Source organism: Rhipicephalus microplus, chromosome 2 (assembly GCF_043290135.1).
Source record: "Rhipicephalus microplus isolate Deutch F79 chromosome 2, USDA_Rmic, whole genome shotgun sequence".
NCBI classification, from domain to species: Eukaryota; Metazoa; Arthropoda; class Arachnida; order Ixodida; family Ixodidae; genus Rhipicephalus; species Rhipicephalus microplus.
The window spans coordinates 301,187,701-301,196,401 of NC_134701.1; positions in this window are offsets into that span (position 1 = coordinate 301,187,701).

Sequence of the window (8,701 nt, forward strand, 5' to 3'; positions counted from 1 at the left end):
GTGTGCATGTGTATGTTTTTTTTCCTAACTTATTTTACCTCTTTCCATCTTTATTCTCTTTCTTACCCTTATTTTTCCACTCCTGTACAGGGTAGCAAACCAGTTCTTCTAGCTTAACCTCCCCGTCTCTACCTTTTATTTACTTCTCTCTCTCTCTCTTTCTCTCTCTCTCTCTCTCTTTCTCTCTCTCTCTCTCTCTTTCTCTCTCAGGACGTGTCCGATGGCTCGTGCAATGATGGGGTGGGTCCCCTGAAGCAAATACAGTTCAATGAAAGGGGCATTCTAAAGCGCCTCTGGCTCCACTTTCACTCTGAACCAACAGTAATAATTGGCGGCATCAAGCCTAGAACGATTCCGGATGTTGCTGGTCCTGTCGTGCCTGTGAAATGTGCACCACTACTATAAATAACTTTAAAAGGACAAATTTAACTCGCTGCCCCAGATGAGTTGTGGTCTTGCTTGAGCCGTTAAAACATCGCACAGCTTCGTCGCCGAAACAGTTTACAGCTCACCAAGCAGGAACCTCGCGGGTTGACGTCATGAACTCGCTGAACAACTTCCATGTGGTGTGCCTACAGGATGTGCCAGTGATAGTCACTGGAGAGTTTGACGTTAATGTAATTTGACGTGAGAATCAGAGTTTTGTCGCGTTTCTCGACGCCGAACTTGGAATTCGCCTTCAGTCGGACGTCACGCAGTCAACTATTCACAACACCACCTGTATAGACATAGTGGTTACTGCATTACTGCTAATTCAAGCACAATGAACCGTGTTCACTACATTTCGTATGGTTTCTAAATCTCCAAGCATTACTTCGTATAACAGCCCAATGTGTTGCTATCACAATCATTGCTTCTACCTTGAGCCGAAACTGTGACTTTTTTGTGATGCGCGGAAGTACTCATTCGAAAAAATCTTCGATTTGTTGTGATACAACTATGAAATGTAGAACTTTGTGCAGCAATTTCCAGCGCACATCTACATGCATTTCTATGCGATAGAAATGAAAGTTGGAAAAGTTCACATGTGAACCAATGAACAAGACAAGTGTTGCACGAAAACAGACCTATCTAATAAGATAAAATATAAGCGAAAAAGTGCAACACTTCTAAAATAACAGTCATACGAAGCGTGGAAGTCAAAGGTGGCTTTAGTCTATTGTAGTGAACAATCAATCAATCAATCAATCAATCAATCAAGAGATCGCTCATTCACTTACCCAAAACAATCGGACGATTTTTGCACATAAGACAATAATAATGACAAGAAAAAGAATAACTGTCATAATAATCGTGAAGACGAAATAACTTTATTTAAAATCTGGCGAATGGAAGGCCCGGGCCTAGGGCTAGATGACCGCTTGGAGCTGTTGCTCCCGCGTTGCCTTCAAAACTCGCTGGACGGCCGAAAATATGTCCGTGAGTTCTAAGCTTTGCAGCGCAGCCGACCACCGCGCCCGCAGATCTTCCGAAGAGACCACTAATGGTCTTGGTATATTGGACATCCCCACAACATGTGTTTAAGGGTGGCTCTAGCAGACTTGCATAGCTTGCATGTATAGCTCTCGTATGAGACAGGGTAGAAAGTTTTGAATTGCATGGGGATTGTGGTAGATTTCTGTCTGTAATCGCCTACAAGCAACGGACTCTACTTTGTTGAGTTTAGCGTGAGGTGGCGGATAATTTCGCCTTAGCATTTGAAAGTATTTTGTTATTTCACTAAGTGTGATTAAGCGATCCTTTTCTCTCCATATATTCACCTCCTTGTTCCCCTGACCGATAGAAGTCACTCCTTGCTCAGCTCGGCGAGTAAGACCTTGAGCCCTGCAGTGTGCTGCCTCATAGGGGTTGACTGCGGGCATGTCTGGAGCTGTATGCGCTGGGAACCAGAGCAGTTGTCTGTACAGTGGAGAATATTGCTTCCTTTACACTCATGACGTGCCATGCCTCCGGAGAGATCCGGTCCTCAGCGTAATTTTGAATGGCCGCCTGTGAATCACGCTTGTTCCTCCGCCTCTAGAAAGCTAGAGTTTCTAAGACACAAACTAAAAAACGCGCCATCACAAACAAAACTTGCTGCATACAGTAATTTATTCTACCCCGTCTAGAGTACGCATTCGTGGCCTGGAACCCATATTTCTAAAAAAAGGACATTCATAAATTTGAAATGGTCCAGAGAATGGCGGTAAGATTCGTTTATAATGCCTATCACAATCTTGATTCACCTTCATCACTGATGGCTACAAACAACATTCCACTCCTAAAACAGCGTAAAGCTATCGCAATGCTCAAGTTTAGTTTCCTGCTTCGAAATCGTTAGTTTAATATAGATCCTCATGAACACTTCTCTTCGTCTTCTTCCGGGCAAACCAGACATAATCACAATCATGATCTGACACCATACTTCGCGATTACTAACTTGCTCAAACACTCCTTCTTTCCACGGGGTCATTAGCGAATCGAATACTATGTGCTTTTCCTGAACATAGCATTCCCGATGTCTAAATATATATATATATATATATATATATATATATATATATATATATATATATATATATATATATATATATATATATATATATATATATATATATATATATATATATATATGAATATATATATATGTATATATATATATGTGTGTATATATATATATATATATATATATATATATATATATATATATATATATATATATATATATATATATATATATATATATATATATATATATATATACATGCATCGTTTTGCTTAGGCAACATTGTTAATATACCATGCTATAAAACGTCATCTCATGATTTCAGTTGTGTTACTTTTGTGCTACAGAATGTTTCAAGCAATATATGTGTGCACTTTTTTACAGCAAAAAATGTCATGAGATCGAAACTCTGGTCACACGCGGCGCCGTAGTTCTCTGCCACCGCAGCTTGAGTCCGTAACCACATCGCACGAAATAAAATAGAAGCTAGTACCAATGACACAGTGAGGCTCAAACCCGGCTTCGCTGAGGCAAGCCCGTAATCTACCACTGAGTCAAACCGCTTTTTTTCATGATATTTATTACAATGTGTGTAAAAATGAACATAAAGTTACATAGCATAGAACATAGGTATACAATCACAAAGCGACAATAAGCGCTTTAGCATTACTAAAGAAACACTCGACAATTAATGAAGTTCAGTAGAGCTGCGAGAGTTTTTCAAATTGCGTTATACACAACAGGTGACAAGGCCAAGCACCTCACCAAGCACCTCACCATTTCATCATAAATGTTTTTTTATGTGGACAGTCATTATACTGAAATGTGAGCACGAAGAAATGGTGGGTTCTGCGTTGCGATCTTGCATACTCGTCTTCCATAGACTGTGTATACCCATGAGAAAAAAAAACATATCAAAAGGCACTTCATCAAGTGATGTCGACAGAAGATAACGGATAGTATGAGAATTATTATCCAAATTTCTTTTTCTCGGAGTCCGCTAAAGGACACCCCAGAACAAGAGAGCATCTTTGCAACTAACAAAACAGTGTTCTATGGTCTCTGGCACATCACACAGGCGGCAGTCAACACGGGAAACGAAAATACCCTTTATTTTTAACCATGTTTTAACGGGCAACGTTTCAGTATGTAGTTTATAAAAGGATGTTTTAGAATTTGGAGACACATACATGTTGCGGACTCTTTTAAAGACGTCATGACATGGCATATAGGAGTACAATGAACGGTGCAACGGAGGCGGAAAAAGCATACATAGTAAATCTTTGTCTAATACTTTACGGGACACTGTGTACAAGTATTCTATAGAAAAGCGAGCTCTAAGAAACCTAACTGCAGAATAAACTACCTGCATGAATACCCACAAACACGGTTGTTTGGAAATGTTTGAAGAAATGACTAGGTCAGGGAAGCAATCCACGAGAATAACCTGCAAGAATGAACGAATTACGGAATGGGAATTGTCACGGAAAAAAAAAAAGTGGGAAACTGTTTGCCATAGATATAGATGTATTAATCCTAACCCACCAGCACTAACTGGCCGGAAAATCTTGTCATGAGGCTTGGGCTCAAAAGTAGAAGATCTTATGAAAGTTGCGAAAATTCAATAAAATTGTTGTACATAAAATTTTACACAATGAATAAGTTGCAATACGTAGTAGAGTCTTGTTGCTAACAAACTTCAAGCTTCAGCTCACTCAAATGCTCATAGGCGATGGGGAACAAATGTCTAGGCTTGTCGTTCAAGCTTAGGAACGTGTTCCTTCCAGTAAGGCGCCCTGAATCTATATGCATCTAACGGTACACCGAGGTAAGTTGGTGGTGTTCTTGTCTAATTAATTCCTGCATATCGATTAGGTGTGCTACCCCACGAGTCAAACCATAATCTTGAACACTTGGAGGCGTTCAAGTGAGCTTCTGATACTATGCCGAATTCATCTATTACAGATAACACATTTTCTATGCTTGTATTATCTCTGCAAAAGACTTACGTCGTCTGCATAAGCTAATACTTTCATTTAATTTCCTGATATATAAAATCCACGAATACTACTTGATCGTAATATACGTAAACATAGCGGCTTTAGAAAAAGAGCAAACAGAAGTGAGGACATAGGGCAGCCCTGCTTTACAGACGGACAAATCGAAACAGGTTTCGACAGCTTACCATTAACAACAAGACGGGTCGAAGATTCATTATAGCATAGTTTGACGCCTTTAAGCACAACAGTGTCGACATGGGAATGTTCCAGAAGAGAGAAAAAAAAACCAATGACTAACACGATCGAAGGCTTTTGCAAGGTCTACCTGTAATATTTCAAGGTGTTTTTGTTGTCCATAACAGTTCTAAAGAACAGTACGAGCAACGTGTATATTGTTTTTTCTATATATCGGTCATTAATCCCACATGTTTGGTGAGACCCAATGAGAATGGGCATTGCAAATTGCAATTTATTTGATAATACTATGGTGAAAATTTTGTAGTGAACGTTTGACAGCACTATTGGCCGGTAACCCTCAGCAGAGCGAAGTTTCTCCTCGTCCGAACTTTTCGGCATCAAAACAGTGTGGCTTTTGCAAAAGGATCTCGGGAGTGCCTCCATGTCATAACTTATTTTAATTATATCCAGCAATATATGAGAGAGATCATTTTTAAAAGTTTTGTAAAATTCAGCAGAAATAACTAATGGCTGCACAATCATCGCCTTCCAATGGGCTCAAAAGCGAAACAAAACTCGTGGTAATGTTGACGTCAGGGTTAGGGGGAGCACTAAATAAACTTTCATAGTACTTTTCGAATGTCAACGTCATGTCTCTTACGTCTGTTACAAGAACACCACTGGAGTAAAGACGTGGGATTACTTTAAAAATTGCGTGGCGTTTTTTATCAAGGAAAGCTCAACGCGTTGGCTGTTCTAAGTTTAGGGTACGTCTATTTCAGGATCTAATACGTGCTCCTCTGTAACGAACGGCATCATATCTTTGAAGTTGACATTTGGTGAATCTGCTGGGTACAATCCCAATTCGCTAGTTTTGTTTTAACTAAAGCCGCTTCAAGCTTCTGCCACCATTTTAACGATTCCGGAGGAAAACTTGGCACTTCGCCTCAGCCGTTGCTTGCTAGGACTACCTCCTGAATTTTGTCCCTTGAGCTCGGCAAGAATGACCACCACAACAGCAAGTCAGACGCAAGAGAGCATCGTAGACCAGCTCACATTTACCCCAAGCGTCGTCTACACAGCACGCAGCCCGAAGCCGTTTCATGGTGATGTATTTGAGGACGTAGATGGCTGGCTAAACCACTTCGATCGGGTCGCAGTCGCCAACGAATGGAATGACACCAAGAAGCTTCGCTACGTCTATTTCGCACTTGAAGACTATTGTAGCGGGGAGAGAAGAAGAGACGTGAGACGACGTCGAAGGCGGCCGATGGGGCCGAGCCGATCTCACCACTTTATTGCAGGCCTGAAGCGGAGCCACGTCGACTACCAGCGTCCGCCACGCCAGGCGCGTCAGCTCGTTCTCTCTCTCGCGCAGCTGGCGCTAGCTCGAGCTGCGCGAGAGAGAGAACGAGCTGACACGCCTGGCGTGGCGGACGCTGGTAGCCGACGTGGCTCCGCTTCAGGCCTAGAATAAAGTGGCGAGATCGGCACGGCCCCATCGGCCGCCTTCGACGGCATCTCACGTCTCTCTTCTCTCGCCGCTACATTGGTGACCCGGAGAACACGCCCTTCGCCGAACGGCCCGCTGCCATGTTCCCCCAACTCTGCCCACCAGTGCCGCCGTACCAATCAACTTACCCCAAGGTATGGTTTATGCAGCTCGACGCTGTTCTTGCGGTGAATGGCATCACGGACCAGCTGCTAATGCATGCCATTCTTCTCGACGCCCTACCGGTCGAGTTGCGCCATCTCGCTGCCACTTCAAGCACCAGCCCGCAGCCTTACGATGCGCTCTGCACTGCGGTGCTCGCCCGCAGCGGCAACACATACCGTCCGCTTCCGTTTACCCGCACCAGGCAGGTTTCCCCGGCGTCGCAGAGCAAGGTACGCACGCAAGCGCACCCAGAGCAAGCGACGGAACGCGACACCGTGGCCCTCGCCGTTTCCGCGACCACCAGCTCAGACGTCTCGGCCTCCTCCTCGCCGCAGCTGCTGGTCAGCTCCTCGACGGTGCCCCCTGCCGCTCCGCCACCTGCCACTGGTGCCAGCAATGGCTTGCCGGGTGCCTCGCCACATTCCACTCGCACCTACCCGGCCAGCAGCCTACCACACTCGGCGTCCCCGCTCCCCGCCCCTGTCCCTGTCTCTGTTTCGTGGTCTACGACGGGCCCCAGCGCCGTGCCTTCGCGGAGCCAGACCCTGCCCTCAATGCTCGCCCACAATGGCCTCACGTACCAACCGCTTCCAGGGGCCCGCGACTTTGAGGTTGTTACTGCATCGCAACGTGTGCTACCAACCGTGGCCCCACCAGACTCCATGACGGCCACCTTGCCGCCCGCCTCGGAGCCTGGCACAGGTGACCTTTCACCCGTTATTGACCTCCCGACTTCCTCTCGTCTGGCCACTAGCGACGCGTGTCCCGCGTATGAACTGCCTACACCATCTGTCGAGCCAACTGAACTATCTACGACATCTGTCGAGCCAACTGAAGTGCCTACGACATCTGTGGAGCCAACTCAACTGCCTACAACATCTGTTGAGCCAACTGAGCTGCCTACGACGTCTGACCAGCCAACTGAACTGTCTATGACGTCTGTCAAGTCAACCGACCTAACTACAACCACTGTGGAGCCAACTGAAAGCATGGGAACAAGCACTGCCACCAGTCCACCAGCGTCGAATACCTCGACAGTGACTGAGGCGACAACTGAACCCGTCTTTCCTGCACAGCCTCCCATGACGCCATTTCCCGTGGTCCGCGTATTCGGCACGGCGACGAACGAGTCGCAGCCGCTGCCTGCGGACGGCGTGTGTGACTACACCTTCTACGACGGCCTCTACGACACGGGCCCGTTTGACACGCTATACAGCCCGCACTTTAGTGCACCAGTTGAGCACGTTCTCAGTCACGCGTCGCTTCACAGCGTCACTGAGTACGGCCTCTCTTTCGCCTACAGAAACGCATCACAAGTGGCGCGAGACCTCGAAATTCTAGAGGTGCTTTCCCCGATTGAAGACCTCTGGGACCGAGCCATCCGCCATTACGGATTTCTTTCCATCGAGCGCTTACTTCTTCGTCCACTGCGCAACTCTCAGTGTCGCCCACCAGAGACCCACTGGTTCCCGATGGTCACTAAACGTTGACAAACTGGACTTGCCAAAGGAACACTTTATGGACTGCCGTTCATGTACATAGCATTTGTCGCCCTCTTTCTTTTTTTCATATGCGTTCAAATCGCGCAAAGCGCTAGGGGGGGAGCCCTGTAGTGCCATCATCACCATCGTCATTTTTTCCATCACCGCGCCGCGTCTCTCGCGCAGCTGGCGCTAGCTCGAGCTGCGCGAGAGAGAGAACGAGCTGACACGCCTGGCGTGGCGGACGCTGGTAGCCGACGTGGCTCCGCTTCAGGCCTAGAATAAAGTGGCGAGATCGGCACGGCCCCATCGGCCGCCTTCGACGGCATCTCACGTCTCTCTTCTCTCGCCGCTACACTATATATATGCTCTCATCTGGTATGAGAACCATGAGCCGTCCATCACCAACTGGCAAAAATTTCAGCGACGGCTATGCCAGGAATTCAGAAATCCCGAAAGGAAAGAAAAGACCGAGCAGGCTCTGCAGAGCCGGGTTCTGAAGCCAAATGAAAACGTGGCTATATTTGTCGAAGACATGTCACGCTTGTTTAAGCGCGCTGACCTAGGGATGAATGAAACAGAAAAACTTCGACTCCTCCATCGGGGTGTCAAGAAGCAACTTTTTGATGGACTCATACGCAAGCCCCCAACCACTGTCGATGAGTTCATCGCGGAAGCTACTACCATGGAACGGGCATTTCAGCAACGCTCTCTGCAGTACAACCGCCAAGCTTCTGTCGTGCGGTGTCACCTTTCACTTGTGGACACGACTCATCAGCACTCCGCGAGCTTGTCTGGAGCGTGGTCCGCGAGGAGCTCGAAAAAGTTCGTCCCACTCCTAATCACCCAAGTGCAACAATTCTGGGAGACATTAGTCGCGATGAACTCAGGAATGTGACCC